The sequence below is a fragment of the Melozone crissalis genome, unplaced genomic scaffold (genome assembly GCF_028551555.1).
Source record: "Melozone crissalis strain CALT ecotype California unplaced genomic scaffold, PUWL_Pcris_2 ptg000031l_1, whole genome shotgun sequence".
Taxonomy (NCBI): domain Eukaryota; kingdom Metazoa; phylum Chordata; class Aves; order Passeriformes; family Passerellidae; genus Melozone; species Melozone crissalis.
Window position 1 is genome coordinate 298,736 of NW_026535809.1, and position 17,384 is coordinate 316,119.

Genomic DNA, 17,384 nt, shown 5'->3' on the forward strand with positions numbered 1-17,384 from the left:
TTTCCATAAATTATGGAAACTTATTCCTTCCATAAATTATGGAAACTTATTCCTTCCACTTATTCCAGCAATTATGATGGAGGTGGCCTTTTCATGGAGAGTTCCTTCCACCTTTCTGCATGTTACCACAATTGGCTCACCAACCGTTCCCGTCAGGGTTCTGATCAATTCGTTCTGGTCCCATCTCCACTCATTCGGGCGGTACACCTTGGAGTCATGCAGCACTAGGGTTACCAGGCTTGGGTAATGACCCTTGGGATAGGATCCAAGAACTATCTGAATGTGCTGAATGATGGCTTCGGGCCACAGCTGCTCACCAGGGGATTGTCCATGAAATTGTGGTAATATGCAGAAAAGTATTAGCAAGGCTATCATGTTTCGGATGATTCTCATGTCCCTTGGGGTTCTCCTGTAAAAGCAAAAACAACAAAAATTCCTGCCACTGAGAGGCAGAAAGGAGTTTAAAATGAAGGGATTATCCAGCGTGTATGTATGCGGTGCTCTTTTCCAAGAGCATCAGAGGCTACCCATGCATATTTGTTCAGAGGGGTTTTCAGCACAAGTGGTACCTCGCCCACCGTGGGGAGGTCCACTAAGACAGGTTGTCCAGGGTAATGTGATGGATTATTTGGATCGTCAGGACCCTCCAGCGAAGGGACGATGCTTGGAGGTGTGGGGTAAAAAGCAGTGATTTTGGGGCAGCCGTTCACCCCCCACCTGCCATTTACCCCCTTAACAGCCTCCCACAGTCAACCGTCCCAATTTGCTTTCTGTGCCTTAAGGAACCACTTCAAAAGGCCATTTGTCCTTTCCACGATCCCATTAGCCTGAGGGTAGTAAGGAGTATGAAAGGTCCACTTTATGCCTTTGGTTCTGGCCCAATCCTGTACCGCTTTAGCAGTAAAGTGAGACCCGTTGTCAGACTGAATTTCTTGCGGCTTTGGAAAAGTTCCAAACCACCCCGCAAAGCTTTAACTGTATTATCTCCTGTGGCCCTTTTAAAAGCATCGGCTTGTACCAACCCAGATACAATTTCCACTCCTACCAACACAAAATGTTTACCTCCTGACTTCTTAAAAGGACCAATATAATCTACCTGCCACACTTCCCACAAGCCTTTACCTTTCCTCAAATGCAGAGGGTCATCCTCTAAAGGGTGCCTTTCCAGTCGCTTGCAGCACTGTTCGCATGCATGTTTTACACATTTCACAGGTAACTGGCCAGCCGTGGGCGTGTGCTTCCTGGTACAGATCTTTTGCACTTGTGTGCTGTCTTTTTACATGTAACCATTCTAATAGTTGATTCCAATCCTCTGAGATAGTTTCCTTTTTCAGGGGGCTAAGCCTTGCTAGTTCATCAACTCTGTTGTTCCATTCTCCTGCTTGATTCCCATCTGTTTGGTGAGAAGCTACCCAACCAACCAGAAAGTTTCCTTTACTGGCGATTTCTAGGATTTCTTGCCATTTATCTTTCTGCCACACTGGCATTCTGTTAACTTCCCAGCCATTCTGTTGCCAGAAAGGGAGCCACTCAGTGCAGCCTTTGTATACTGCATATGAATCAGTGTAGATGTAAACAGGAGAAATGTTCTGTGCCTCACATTGGAAAACACTCCAGAGAGCTACGAGTTCTCCAACCTGAGCGCTGCCCTCCCCTTCTGTGATAATCTTTTCACCAGATGAAATATGTAAGGCAGCCACCTTATATTTCCAAGTCTTTCCTTCCCACTTTGAAGAAGCATCTGTAAACCAACAGTTTGCTGCTAACTCAGATGAGAAGAGTGGTGCTACTTTTATTACAGAAGCAGGTTTGTCTTGGCTGGTATCCAGGCTCTCAGTGTTTTGTATTGCCAAGAATTTTGCAGCACCTTCTGTGACAGGAAAGCTATTGCAATAGTACTCTATTTGGGCATACCATTTCCTGACTGACGACTTTTGGGCTATGCCATCAGGTGGAGGGGTCCCATTTGTGACAGCTTTAATTACCTTGAAGGGACCTCTCAAGATGATCGCTTGCTGCCGTGTGATTTTTTCTACTTCAATGAGAGCTAAGCTAACAACAAACGATCCCTTTTCCCAAACAGTGTATCTTTTCTCAGCATCCTTAAAACCACGGGAAAAGAAGCTGACAGGCACTGTTGGACCCTCAGGACCTCACTGCCAAATGTGTATTGATAGGCCTGAGGAGGCAAATCCCCATTCCACTTGGAAAGGGTCTTTAGGATGAATGGGCCCCAATGCCTGATGTGCTGTGGCTTCAAAAATCAGTAATTGTAATGCTTCCTCCTGAGAAGGAGTCCAATCCCATTTGACTTCTTTCCTTAGTAAATTGTAAAGGGGCCTAGCAATGATTGAGAAATCTGGGATATGTTTCCTCCAGAATACTAACAGTCCTAAGGCTTGCTGGAGGTCTTTTTTGTTTTCAGGCATTTTCATCTGCTCTAAAGAAGTTAAAGTGTCAGGTGGGATACACGTGCTTCCGGATCACCACCAAATTCCCAGAAATTTTACTTCCTGAGAAGGCTTTTGGATTTTCTCTGGGGGAATCTTTGAATCTAGGCTCTCCAGATGAGAGATTATATTCTGCTGGAGATCCCCCACCTCCTTAATTTCCTCTCCTCCTACCAAAATGTCATCAATGTATTGGTAAACAGCTACAGTGTCAGTTTTAGGTATTTTTTCTAATTCCTTAGCTAAAGCATTGTGTGCTAGAGTTGGAGAGTGTTTGTATCCCTGAGGGAGTCTAGTGAATGTGTACTGTTGTCCCTCCCATGTGAATGCAATGTGGTCCATGTCCTCTGGCTGTATAGGTATCATGAAGAACATGTCTTTGACATCTATCGTTGCCATGATTGTGTGAGCTTTTTCTTGTATTGATGTTATTAATTCAGCTAAATTTGGCACTGCTGCAGTCAGAGGGTCAGTGTTGGCATTGAGCCTACAATAATCAATCGTGAGCTTCCACGTCCTGTTGGGCTTTCGGACTGGCCACACGGGTGAATTATAAGGGGAGTGTGTGTTAATTATTATTCCTTGGTCACGCAAATCTTGAATAAGCAGTTTGATGCCTTCCCTAGCTCCAGAAGGCAAAGGATATTGTTTCACATTGATTGTTTTACTGCAAGGCAGTGCGGGTGCAGTCTGAAGCAGCCTAATGTTAAGTGGCGGAGTGCCAAAACACCACAGAAAACCCTCAGTGTCTTCCCACTGCCTTCCTGCAAGGACATCCATCCCTAGCAGATTGTTCAGAATGTCCCCAATTACCATTTTGACAACTAATTGATTTTCCTCTCCAGGGAGTGTTACTTTGACTAAAGCAACAATCATGGGTTCTATACTTCCTAAAGCATTAAGAACGCAGCATTGCCTTTTTGTTGGAACAACTCCACACTTCTGGGCAGCTTTATGCATTAGTGCGGAGATCTGGGCTCCCGTATCAACTATGAAGGTTACCAGAACTTTTTTGGGGCCCGTGATAGCTGTGATTAATATATCTCCTGATTTGTTTTTTGTGAGCATTCATAGGTAAACCCAACCTCCGTCCCTTCGTCACCTGTAAGCGGCAGAGATATTAGTTTCCCGAAAGCTCTGTTGGTGTGGATTCAGTGTTTGTGTTTTGGGGTACGGGCAGTTATGTTGCTTAGGCTCTGTGAAAGAAGTTGCGAAAGAGTTACTTCTGGCTTACTGCCAGTGCTTTTTAAGAGACACGCAGCCAGGGTTTCACTGTCCAAGTTCTGAGAAAGAAGCTGAGAAAGAGTTAACTTTGGCTCACTGGCTGTGTTGTGTGGGAGGGACTGAGATGCAGTTTCACTGCTCAGATTCCGAGGGAGAAACTGGGGAAGGGTTAACTTTGGGTCATTGCCTGTGTTCTGTGGGATGGACTGAGATGTGCTGTGTGTACTGAACTGTGTATTAGAATGGGGACCTTAGGGCATCGGCCTGGCCGCGGCCATGCAGCTCACCAGGGACCCCCAGAAGCGACACCTGGGTGAGAGGGGTGTCCCCAAATGTCCCCAAGGCAGGGAGGGTGACGGGGGACACACAGGGCGGGGAGGGGTGGATGTGGCGGATCTGTCGCGGGGCGCTGAGTCCCGGCTGGATGATAACAGGGGCGCGACAGAGCCCCCGTTGGAGCTCCGCAGAATCCCAGCTGCCAGTGGAGGTTCGGCGCAGAAACAAAAAGGCAGCAGCACCGGCCCTGGGGTGGAACTGGGGGAACTTTATTCAATGGTAAAACTCCTAAGTCTGTAGCAGGCTCCATGGAATTGGCCAGGGCCCCATGGAGGGCTGAGGCTCAGCGATAGGAATTGCTGAGTCATGATGAAATAGCAAAATAAGCTCCTGTCTTCCGCCTCTCGGACCCCAGCTTATCTCTGTAACCCCATAGGTCACTTTCCCCCAATCCCTACTATTGGACAAGTTTGGATCCCTTTGTACCCTATAAAAAGGGGCTGTTTTAGCCCGTTTGGCAGAAGAAGAGCCGTCGCTGGAACCCTTCACACACCCCCCAATAAAACCATCGCTGTGGAACGCCAGAACCTTTCTTCTCCTCTCTCGTCTGCTTCCCCCAATAGCCTGCCAGGCACCTTAGCAAGCAAGGAGCTGGAATTCCAAGAGAGCTGATAATCACTAAAGAGCTGATATCCACTCAGCTTGCTTAAGGTAGCCATGGCTACGAGCAGCCTGGGTATTTGGGCTCTCTGTCCCCAGCAGGGACTGAGCTATCCGGCCCGTGCTGCCTTGCTGGGGGGCAAAACCTGCCCTGCGGGCTGAGGGGCAATGCGAGTCCAGGATCCCAGGACCCTGAACAGAGGGCAGACAACAGCTTATAAACGGGGGGGTCTCGGGGAGGATAAAATCTCTAGCTAATCAGGGGAACTGGGGGTGGGACACAAGGCAGGGAATACAATGTGTAAACCAATAAAGGACTTCAAGGGAGGAGAACAGCTTGAGTAAACCAATGGGGTTTCGAAGGATACAAAACTGACAGGGAAGTTTCTAAAGGGGAGGGCAGGTTCGGGCAGGGATTGACATTTAATGGAAGGAGGAGTAAGGAAGGGTCTGGGGCAAAGGTAGGGGCAGGAGGGGTTAACAGCTGGGAAGGGGTGGAGGTTTGAAACTTGGCAGGGAGTAGCTGGGTAACAAACAGAACTAAACTGAATAATGGGGAGGACAATACAGAGGGGTTGCAAAACCACAAATTACACAGAGAACCTGCCAAATAAAGAAAGCACACTTCAACAGGTGGACATCCTGGGGGTGTCCTCAACTCCTTAAGGGACACACCAGGATTGTCCCCAGCAGGGGATTTTGGGATCCTTGATGGATTTTTGAGATCCCTGATGAATTTTGGGAGGTTTTGGGATCTGTGATGAATTTTTGGGGTCGCAGTACCGGTCAGCATGCGAAACCTGTCACGATGGATTTGGGGCCAGGGCTCTCTAATGGGGTTTTGAGATCCCTGGTGAAGTTTTGGGATCCCTGATGAATTTTCAGGGTCACTGACTGATGTTTGGGGTTGCAGTCCTGGCCACCATGAGGGCCCTGTTGCAGCAGGGCCCCTGGAGGCAGCAGCTGGGGCCACCCTTGGGGACAGCCTGTGGATCCTGTGGCTCAATGTCACCAGCAACAGTTCCGTGGCCAAGAGCCTGGGGGGACTTCCAGGGGGATGCATGGACATCATAGGTGAGGAATTTTGGGGGGTTCTGGGGTGGTTTAAAGTGTGACCCATAGCATGGGGAATGGACCCAAAATGGAGGGGGAAGGACTCAGAATCAAAGGGTGTCATGGGATGTCGTGGGGTGTCACAGGTGCCGTGGCATGACTCTGCCTGTGCCAGGGTGGGCGCAGACACTCAGCGCCAGAAGCAGCCATGGGAACATCCTGAGGGACATGGGGACACCCCGCAGGACACAGAGACCCTGCAGGACAGGAACCCAAGACCTCAGGGACTTCAGCCCCACCAGGGGTGGTGACAGGGACATAGGGGGAGGGACAGGGACACACAGAAGGGGACAGGGACACACGGGACAGGATGGGGACACAAAGAGGGGTGACAGGGACACACGGGACAGGACGGGGACACACAGAGGGGTGACAGGGACACATGGGACAGGATGGGGACACAAAGAGGGGTGACAGGGACACACGGGACAGAACGGGCACACACAGAGGGGTGACAGGGAGCCATGGTGGGGGATAGGGACATACAGAGGGGAGGAGGGGACATGATGCAACCATGACAAACATCAGGGGACAATGTTGCCACATCTGTGTGGATGCTGCCACCAGGACGCCTCTGGTGACACCCAGTGCAGGGCAACCCGACCTGCCAGGTGACACTGACCTTTTCCCCTGTCCCCAGCCTGTACTCAGGGGCAGCTGAGGTTCCCTGAGTGCAGTGGCCCTGGGACACCCTGGTGGCTGTCACTCGCTTACGGGCCGCTTGTCACCAGCTGAACAATGTCCCCACCCTGCCCTGATGGGTGGTGACATTCAGCTGGGACACCACGGTGGTGACGGTGGGGATGTGGTGGCAGGAACTGCATCAGGCAGCGCTTTGCCATGGCCCAGATGAAGGTGCTGGTGGCACTGTGGTGGTGGCATTGACGCTGTCCCAGTTCATGTCTCCATGCATGGTTGCCATGTTCCCATCCATGTCTGTGTTCCACCATGTCTCACATGGTCCTGTCTATGTCCATGTCCCCCCATGGCCCTACACATGTCATTGTACCCCACGTGTCCCCATGCACACCTTAGTTCAACACCTTTATTTCTACCCCAGTTTCAGGGCTTTGAAAGGAATGAACAGAAACCTTTTAGTTTCAAGGCAAAAAAAAAAAACAAACTATTTATATATCACTGCTGGCAAAGCAACCATGTGCTTGGCGGGTGGGAAGAACCTTTTTTGAAGGGGTTCCCACCCAACTGTGTCCAAAATTGACAGTTTTGTCCCATTGGCAAAAACCCATTGAGGGTTTTCTCCCCATTTGGCTGTGGAAGATGCCCATGGGCCAGAGAGAATTAAAACGATCGATTTATGTTGGAGAAGACCTCCAAGACTATCCAGTGTTGTTAAGGCCACCAGAAGAGGCAAAAAGTGATTTTTTTCTGGGGTCAGGAGTGGACAAATCAGCTCTACAAAATGGATTTTGGATGTTGGTCCATGGATGTGTGCAGGTACCCACAGGCAGCCAGGAGGATGTGGAGCCCCCCAGCCAGGTGTCTTCCCAACAGGGATCACCAGCACCACAGATCACCGGGGATCACTGGGGATCATCCAGGGTGGATCCCATGGGGGATGGAGCTGGAGCAGCGCAGGAAGCTCTTCCTGTACTCAGGGCACTCACAGGGCTGCCCTTAGTGGTGCCTCCGTTGATGGTGGGTCACGGCTGAGCTTTGCCGGAATCTCTTCCCACACGCGGGACACTCATAGGGCGTCTCCCCGGTGTGGATGCACTGGTGGCTGGTGAGGTGGGTGTTGCGCTGGAAGCCCTTCCCGCAGTCGGGGCAGCGGAAGGGCCTCTCGTCTGTGTGAGTGCGCTGGTGCAGCAGGAGATGGGAGCTGGTCTTAAACGCCTTTGAACATTGATCACACTCGTAGGGCCTCGCCCCAGGCCCCTCTCCAGTGTGGATGTGCCGGTGCTTGACGAGGGTGGAATTGTCCTTGAAGCCCTTCCTGCAGTCAGGGCAGCGGAAGGGCCTCTCATCTGAGTGAATGCGCTGGTGCTGGCAGAGATGAGAACTGGTCTGAAACCTACTCCTGCATTTATCACACTCGTAGGGTCTCTCTCCAGTGTGGATCCGCAGGTGGACAGGCAGGTAGCAGCTCCTCCTAAAGCTCTTCCCACACTCGGGACACTCGTATGGCTGAACCTCTGTGTGGATTCTCCAATGGCAGACCAGGTAGGATCTCTTGCTGAAGCTCTTCCCACATTCCGAGCACTTGTGGGGCTTCTCCCCATCCTGAAGCTGCTCATGGACTCCCAGCTCCGAGCTCTGGCCGCCTTCCTGGGTGGGACTTTCCTCCTCAGATCCCTGAGATCTGTGTTTGCAGCCCCTCCTCATGCGGGTTCTCCAAGACTTTTCCTCCCCATTGGATTCCTGTGCTGTGGAGTTGCTCAAAACAGGCTCTTCCACGAGGTTCTGCCGTGGGGATTTGTCCTCCCTGCTCTCCATCCTCAGCTCCTGCTCTGGGGGAGGAAGGACAAGCAGAGGATGGGATTTGCCTCTGTGCCACAGGGAAGGGCAAGGAGATCCCCCCAGTGCGTCCCCAGCAGGACAGCTTTGGCAGCAGGGTTGTCCTGCAGCCGGGGCCATGCTGGGCTGGGAGATGGAGCAGGAGAGAGGGGGAAAGGGGCACTGACTTCCTCCTCACCTCCATTAAGCTCCCGGGACATCTTCCTCTTCCACACGGCCTCCTCTATCGGGCCAAGGTTTGTGAATGGGAAAACCTGGTTTGGGGAGAAACAAGGTATGAGCGTGTTGGGTTTGATGGTCCCGCTGCCCAAGAGCAGCTGGAGAAGTCAGCGTCCCTTTCAGCCTCAGGAGGCCCGGAGCCCGCTCATTCCCAGCCTCCCGCACCCCTCCAGGCAGCCGGTTTGTCCCCCGGCTCCGGGACCGCCCCTCTGCGCTCTCCCCGCTCCGGGGCTCCCGAGCTCCCCCCAGCTCTCCCGGGCATCCCCAAACCCGAGATCGCCCCTGTGCCCGCTGGTACCGGGCTGTGAGAGCCTGTCAGAATTTTCCCTCATCTGCCTCATGATCGTCCTTGGGAGACCACTGAAGAGAAGATGCCTCCTGTCTAAAATATCTGGCTCTGAAGGAGAAAAGTCACATGCCAAAGGCCCTGAGACCTGAAAGCTCAGTGTTGAGCTATTGTTTTCACAGGAGTGTTTGCTGTATGCTAAGAAGGGGGCACCGTGCCCCGTTTGCAACAATAGCAACTTTGGAAGCTGTCCCACCTCTCGGCCTGGCTGGACTTCTCCTGAGTTTCGGGTGGTCTCCCACAGAAGACCCTCACCTGTTTTACAACCACCGTGACAGACAGACTGAGATGTAAGAAGCTTCTCCATCAAGGACTGAGACGTGAAACTCCTAACAGGCACCTCTGCTCCTTCCAAGGACTGGGAGTGAAACCCCCAGCCCGGGGATGTGTGTGGGGGAGGCAAGCTGACCAAAGGGAGATGTTTGCCTGCAGGTTGTGACCACTGAACCAAGAAAACAATGGCTCTCGCTTACTGCTGAGAACATGGACTACCTGTTACATCTGTTCCCTATTGTATCTGTTCCCCCTCCCCCTCACAGTTTTCAGTAATAAAAACTTCTGAGTTAGCTAGAGCCTTTGAGATCCACCCAGGGTAGCAGGCGGATCCTCGACTGGCCTGGACCAAAGGACTTCGTCTCTGCGTTGGTAGCTATATCCCCCCCCCCCCCCCCCCCCTCTCTCCTCTCTCTTTATCTTTTCCTTTCCCTTAATCCCTCTATCGCATTTTGCTCTGGTTATTTCAATAAAACTGAATTTGTTTTGATTATCACTGCAAACCCCCTTGTGCCGTGTTGGTTTTTCCACTCTGAGATAACTCCTACGAACCATCAGGTCATCTGTTCACTAGGAGGGATCCTGACACGGACGAACGTGAGAGTCCCCCCCATGCTCACTCCAGGGGAAATTTACGGTTCGGGTTCGGGGTCCTGCAAGATCCAAACATCCCCTGCCCCACGAAAAGCCCCCCCCCCGGAGACCCCCCCTGTGGATCTGGTGCGAGCTCCCCCATCCCGCTCACCTGCGGCTGCTGGAGGGGGCGATGCAGCAGGAGCCGGGGGAGCTTCGGCCTGAGCGGCGGGGGAAGGCGGCGCGGAAACCAACGCGGTTCTGCTGCTCCTTTTTATTCCGCTCCTCCTCCGCTCCCAGCCCGGCCCGGGCAGTGCCGACCCCCAAAAGCAGCCGCGCTCTGCCCTGGGCGGGTTCCGAAACAACCCCGTCCCGCGCGGCACTGGGAGCGATCCTGGGAGCACCGGGAGCGATCCTGAGATCAGCGGGAACGAACTGGGAGCGCTTTCCCTGCCAGTGCCGCTCTTACTGGGAGCACTGGGAGGGAACTGGGAACAAACAGCGCCCGGAGGCGGCTGCAGCCGGCGGTGGGCGGTGCCAAACCGCAGGGAGTGGTTATGCAAATACGGGAGCGATCGCGCGCTGGGATTGGTGGGCGGGAGCAGCGCCGGGTCTCCTCTCTTACGTGAGGGCTGGGGAGGCCGTAGCGATGGCGGCGGCGTCCGGTGAGAGGGGACGGGGAGCGGGAACGGGAGTAGGGAGACGGACCGGGAATGGGACCAAGAATGGAGACAGGGACCAAGAATGGGACAGGGACTAGGGACAGAGACTGGGAATGGAGACCGGGAATGGTACCGGGAATGCGGACAGGGACCAGAAATGGCACCGGAAATGGGGACAGGGGCCGAGAATGGAGGCTGGGAATGGGAACGGGGACCAGGAATGAGACCAGAGATGGGGACAGGGTCCACAAATGGAGACAAGGACTAGGGAAGAGAATATGGGAATGGCACGGGGAACATGGAAAGAGCAACCCCAGAGAGAATATGGGCTGGGGATTGGTGCTCCAAAGTGTCCCAGTGAAAGCCAGCAGGGGCTGTGAGCTCTGCAGCTGGGCCTCCCCTGCGCTGCTGCGGCCCAGGGCCCAAAGGCGGGAACTGCAGCCTCGCTCCTGTCTCAAGAACAGGAGCCTCCTCCAGGCCCATGGCCCCTGCATTGCCCCAGCGTGAGGGAGGGCTCTGAGGCACAGCGGCTGCTGGCAGGAGGGGCTGCTCCGGCCAGCCGGGGGCCTCTGAGAAATGCCCAAAGCCTTATGCTCTCTGCAGCTGGCCAAGGACAGCAGCCGGGCTGAACGGTTCGTGTAGCACAGCCAGCCCGAGCTGTGCAGCCCTCAGGAATGGGACCAGGACAGGACCGGGATTGGGAACAGGGCCAGGAATGGGGACAGGGACTGGGAATAGAACCAGGAATGAGACTGGAAATAGGAGATAGGGACAGGGACCAGAACAAGGACCAGGCTATTGGGACTGCAACCAGAAATGGGAACAGGGACAGGAATGGGGACAGGGACAGGGAATGGGATTGAGAAAATGGGAGAGGGACCTGAAATGGGACTGGGGACGAGAATATTGGAATGGGACAGGGAATATGGAAACAGGAACCAGAGAGAGAATATGGGACGGGGATTAGGAAGATGGTGTCGGGATTTGGAACAGGAATAGAGGAGTGAGAGTGGGAATGGGAATATGGGAGTGAGACAGGGAATGCAGAAATGGAAATGCGGGACCAGTAGTAGGATCGGGAATATGGGAACAGGACAGGGATTATGGGATTTGGAATATGGGAACGGCAATGCAGGGTTGACCCAGGGCCTTTGTGGTGTCTGGTTCGGCAGCTCTGGGCCCCTGGGCCTCACTATCTCACAAGGACCAAAGTAAAGGACGGGAGGCGCTCTTCTCCTCGGGACCAAAAATCCCACCTTAACTGTGGAATCACTCCAGGCAGGTCCAAGAGGAAAAAGGAGATCAAGTGTCTGATCTCGGGTGATTTTAAACCCAGGGAAAGGGGGGCGGAGGAGAGAGGCCACGGCCAATGGGATACAACTGATGGGAGGGCTGAGGGGAGGAGTAACCCAGGGCGAGAGCAGCACCGGGGCTTTGGGGGAGAGGGGTGTGTGCGGGACAAACCATGTGTTACAACATCAACTATTCCCTGCAAAATAACAAGACCAGCCAGTGCAGAACAATAGCTAAAGAAACAACTTAGTGCAATACAACCAGACAGACAGGACAGGGGCAGGGAATGAGACTGGGGATGGGATGCAGACTGGGATGGAAGCAGAATGGGCCCAAGAGTGGGGTGACATGGGAATGGGCCAGAGGAAAGGAGGGTGACAGCAGGGAGAGGGGGATCCTGCACAGGGAACTTCGGGAACCAGGATGGGAGAGATGGGAACAGTCCCAGGGCAGGGGGGCCTTGATCAGCTGCCCCAGAACTGCGACCAGGGCCTCCCAGCACAGCTGGAGCCACTCAGCCTGGGGTGCCCAAAGCCCTGAGCAACCCCCAAATCCCTCCCAGGAACCCTCAAATCCCTTGGACCCAGCATCCCCCACATCCCCTGGAAGATCCCCCCATGTTCCCATCAATGTCTTAGTTCAATGTCTTTATTTTTTTACTCCAGTTTTGGGTGTTTTGAAGGGACAAAGAGAAATGACAAGAAAACCTAGGCCATGGGGACCCAGGAGGATGTGGAGCCCGCAGGCAGGTGCCTTCCCAACACGGATCACTGGGCTCTGCCCACCGGGAGTCACTGGGGATCATCCAGCGTGGATCCTCCCGTGGGGCTTGGAGCTGGAGCAGCACAGGGAGCTCTTCCTGCACTCAGGGCACTCTCAGGGCTTCTCTTAGTGGTGGCTCTGTTTGTGTTGGGTCGAGCTACAGCTGTGCCTGAAGGTCTTCCCACACTTGGGACACTGGTGTGCTGTGCTTGAGGAGATCCAAACTGCTCCGAGCCTTTTTCCCACACTCGGAACACTCGAGGGGCTGTTCCCCAGTGTGGACCTTCTGGTGGGAGGTCAGAGTGCATCGAACACTGAATCTCTTCCCACATTCCAAGCACGTGTAGGGCCGTTCTGTGGTGTGCACCCGCTGGTGGTAGAGGTGAGAGCTGTGCCTGTACCTCTTGCCACTTTCCTTACACTCAACGCTGCTCCCCTGGGTGCAGCTGAAGGTGGGTGAGGAGACTGAAGCTCTGGCTGAAGCTCTTCCCACATTCCAAGCACTTGTGGGGCTTCTCCTCATCTTGAAGTTGCTCCCAGCTCTGAGCTCCGGCAGCCTCCCCAGCCTCGGGTGGGTCTTTCCCCCTCAGATCCCTGTGATCTGTGTCTGCAGCCTCTCCTTGTGCCCGATGTCTGGGGCTTTTCCTCCCCGTTGGGTTCCTGTGCTGTGGAGCCACTCAAAACAGGCTCTTCCACGAGGTTCTGGTGTGGGGATTTGTCCTCCCTGCTCTCCATCCTCAGCTCCTGCTCTGGGGGAGGAAGGACAAGGAGAGGATGGGATTTGCCTCTGTGCCACAGGGAAGGGCAAGGAGATCCCCCCAGTGCATCCCCAGCAGGACAGCTTTGGCAGCAGGGTTGTCCTGCAGCCGGGGCCATGCTGGGCTGGGAGATGGAGCAGGAGAGAGGGGGAAAGGGGCACTGACTTCCTCCTCACCTCCATTAAGCTCCCGGGACATCTTCCTCTTCCTCACAGCCTCCTCCTCGTCCTGCATCGGGCCAAGGTTTGTGAATGGGAAATCCTGGTTTGGGGATGAAAACAAGGTGTGAGAGCTGGGGATTCCTCCTGCCCAAGCTCATCTCTAGAAGTCACAGGAGCAGGGATTGAGCTGGGAGAGACCAGGATGGGCAGTGTGGGGCTCTCAGCTTCTCCCATCTGATGGGGGCAGGGGGAATCCAACGTGGGGAAAAGGAGAGGCAAACTGGGAAAATTGTGGGCTGCAAATCCACACTTGGGCTTGGTGGGAACTCTGGGTAGGAAATTCCATCCCTTTGGGCTGATGCCCGAAATACAAGCTGGAAATCAATCCCCACAGAGTGGTGTTTTTAGATGTCATGTGCTGTGGTATATTCATGCAGTAGGTGTTGCTCAGTGTCACTGTGTCACTACAACATCATCACCTACCTGCAGGACTCATTTACATTGTATGAGCTCAGGGGTATTAGATAGTTCTTCTGCAGTGCACTTGCATATTCTTAATCTGGGGTCTGTCAGGAGTCTGTGATTGTCCTGGTTTTGCAGGGAGGGCATTTTAGGAAAGGCTTCCAAGGCTTTCTTCACATCTGAAGTTTTCAACTTTGTCTTTGGAGCATGTGCAGCTATGGTGTACCTTGGTGTGTCTGGTCCTAACCAGCCTAAATTCTTTGTTTTGTGGCTCATTGGCTTTGCACAATTTCTCATTAGTACTATCCCTATCTATCTCTGAAGCTCTCCACCTGGTGAGGTTTTTTTCTTCTTTTTTCTGTCTGTTGAGCATTAAGCAACTAGTTAACCATATACAAGCCATTGCATTGTAGAAAGTTATTTATATCAGGTTATATAGGCACAAAAAATGTATGATTCAGGTTATCTACGTATATTTATCTAGATATATAAAAAGTCATTATTTAGGTTCTATTGATACCAGGTTATACAGATCTATCAGGTTATACTGATATAACTTAAGCAACATCATCACTTTGTAACTTTGATCTAAGTTCTGTCGGCATCAGGGCCCTTCCCAAAGGCCTGGAGGTGTTGGAGCAGGGACTGCAGAGATGGGTGAGGGATCCCAGGAGTGAGATGTTGGGGATGGCATCCATGGGGATGGGAATGTCCCGGGGCAGGGTCACACGTGAGCCAGGTGTGCAGGGCAGGACCTTGCCCTGACCCCAAGCACTGTCCCAGCTGCAGGATCTGCTTCCCATCAGCCTCTTCCTCCTGCGGCCCCAGGCCCAGCTTGGTGCTGAACAAAGGGGCTGGGCCAGCGTCATCCCCTGGTGGGGGCTGTGCACTCCCTGTGCCCCCTCCCCAAATTCCCTCTGGGGGGAGCAGGAGCTGGGGCAGGAGCCCTGTGGGGAGGGACAAGGGGTTGACACCAGGATGGGAGGGTCACACACAGCCCAGGGGGATACCCCCTCACTCCCAGGGTGCCAGGAAGACAAACCCCTACATGGAGCCCCTGTCCCCCAGCAGCACCTTGTGGGCAGGGTCTGGTGGCAGCTCTGGGGGTCTGGGGGGTCATGACTGCCTAAAAGCCCCTCCCAGCCCCCTCAAACCACCCCACAGATCTCTGCTCACTCCCCAAACCATTCCATGCAACAGAAATGGCCTCAAGATCCATCAAAACTCTTTTCCACCCCTCCAAAGACCCACCCAAATTCTTTCCAAGCTGCACAGCCCTTCCAGAACTCCCAAAACTCCCCCACAGACCCCTCAAAAGCCCCCTACACCCTCCCACCACCAAAAATGCCCCTTAGAGCATACAAAACCCCTTTTCAGTCTTCTCAGCATTCCCTAATCCCCCTCCCATCTCCACATAGCACTGACCAGGAGAGGTTTGTGGACAGGAACATCCACAGCTGGGAGCAGCTCAGGCACTTCATCACCGTTTTAGGCACTTCCATCCCTTTGGGCTCTTGCCAGAGGCCTGCAGATGTTGGAGAGGGGACTGCAGGGAGGGATGAGGGATGCCAAGGGTGGGGTTTTGGGCACAGGAGGAGGGGCTGTGTGAGCTACTTGCTGGGGTGTCCATCTGGAGTCCCCCCTGGTGGTCCTGGGCCCCAGGCTGCAGAGCTGTCACCACCTCCTACTTGGGGTGGTGGCTCTGGGGGGAACCTCTGCTCCTTGGGGCTCTTCCTGCAGCCAGAGAACTTGGAGGGACCCTCCTCTGGCTGGGTCCTCCAGGCGTTCCATGAGCTTTGCTCCATGAGCTCCTACTGGAAGTGACTGGGCTCTCCTGGGATCATACGGAGATCATACTGGGAGTGACTGGGAATGACTCCAAGCATGCTGAGGGCAACTGGGATATACTGGGAGTGTCTGTAACCCTATTGGGAGTGACAGAGACCACACTGGGAACAACAGGGACCATGCTGGGGAAAACAGGGACCATGCTGGAGGCAACTGGGAGCAAGTGGGAGTGACTGGGTCTACACTGAGGGCAACTGGGCATGACTGGGACCCTGGTGGAAGAGACTGGGATCATACAGGGAGTGACTGGGACTATACTGGAGACCACTGGGAGCAACAGGGAGCAATTGGAACCATGCTGAGGGCAACAGGGATCATACTGGGAGTGACTGGGCTCTGGGAAGCACAGGATGGTGAGGAGCAGGAGGACAACTCCCATCCCAGCCCCACAGATAACGCCTATTGCTGTGGATCCCCCCAGCCCCTGGCTCCCCCAGCTCAGCCCTGCTCTGGCTGTTCTGGACTTGCAGCAGCTCCGGGTCAGTGGGGGATGTGCTGGGTGCACTCACCAGGCTGGCTCTGGGACTCCCAATATTCTGGCTCAAATCTGCCCCTGCTCAAAGGGGGTCCCAGCCAGGTGCATGCAAAGGTGGGTGAGGAGGCTGGAGCACTGCCTGAAGCTCTTCCCACATTCCAAGCACTTGTAGGGCTTCTCCCTGCCATGAAGGTGCTCAGGAACCACCAGCTCCAAGCTGCATCTGGATCTCCGGCTGCTTTCCCAGCACAGGGTGGGTCTTTCCTCCTCACTGCTTCCTGGGCTGGGTATGCAGCCCCTCTTCATGTGGGATCTCCGGGGCTTTTTGTCCCCATTGAATTCCTGCACTGTCAAGCCTCTCAGAACAGCCTCTTCCATGAGGTTCTGCTGTGGGGATTTGTCCTCCCTGGTCTCTGGCCTCAGCTCCTTTTATGGGGGAGGAAGGACAAGGAGAGAAAGGAACAAGAAAAAGGAACGAAGTGTTTGAAGGAGGGAGGGAGGGAAGGAGGGAGGGAGGGAGGGAAGGAGGGAAGGAAGGAGGGAAGGAGGGAAGGAAGGAAGGAGGGAAGGAGGGAAGGAAGGAAGGAAGGAAGGAAGGAAGGAAGGAAGGAAGGAAGGAAGGAAGGAAGGAAGGAAGGAAGGAAGGAAGGAAGGAAGGAAGGAAGGAAGGAAGGAAGGAAGCTGAGCTGGGAGATGGAGCAGGAGAGAGGGGGAAAGGGGCACTGACTTCTTCCTCACCTGCCCGGGGCTGCCAGGGCATCTTCATCTTCCTCATGGTCTCCTCCTCCATCAGGTCAAACTTTGGGAACTGAAATTCCTTTTATGGGGGAAAAACAAGGTGTGAGTGTGTTGCCTTGGGTGTTCCTCCTGCCCAATTCCATCTCCAGAAGTCACCAGGTGTCTGGTGTCCATAAAAACCTCCAGACCAGCAAGGTTCAGCCACCGTCATAAAAACCCAAACCACCAGGATTCACCAAACAACCATTCACCCAGGAGTTCCCCGCTCTGGTCTCTCCACTTTGGGGTTCAGGGGTCCCTCCTGCCTGGCCTTCTGCAGCTCCAGTGTGTATTGGCGTCCCCTCTCTCTGGGCTGCAGGGGCTCCTGGCAATCCCAGAGGTTCCCTTCCCTGGGCTCCCAGGTGGGTGTCAGAGGGGCTCCAGGGGTACCAGCTGTGCAGGGCCCCCGTTTCAGGGCCCCGGGGCACCCATGGGTCTCCCTTGTCCATGGTCCCAACATCTCCAGGCTGCAGAGGGTCCCCCCTATCCGGGCTCCACGTTCCAGGCTCCCGGGGTCCCCCTTATCGGGATGTCCGACCCCGCAGGCTGCAGAGGCTCCCCCAGCTCCGGTGCCGCC

At 54.2% G+C, this 17,384-nt stretch overlaps 1 long non-coding RNA gene across 2 annotated transcripts; it reads right to left on the minus strand.

Moving 5' to 3' along the window:
• Window positions 1–348: 348 nt before the first annotated feature.
• On the minus strand, window positions 349–16,497 carry LOC128940004 (uncharacterized). 2 transcript variants are annotated; one of them, XR_008483280.1, is made up of 4 exons: window positions 16,065–16,497; window positions 15,133–15,253; window positions 13,261–13,345; window positions 349–409 (listed from the first exon to the last, which is right to left on the minus strand). It is a non-coding gene; the product is annotated as an uncharacterized LOC128940004 (long non-coding RNA). The 2 variants fall into 2 exon arrangements; XR_008483281.1 differs by lacking the exon at window positions 15,133–15,253.
• Window positions 16,498–17,384: the final 887 nt, after the last annotated feature.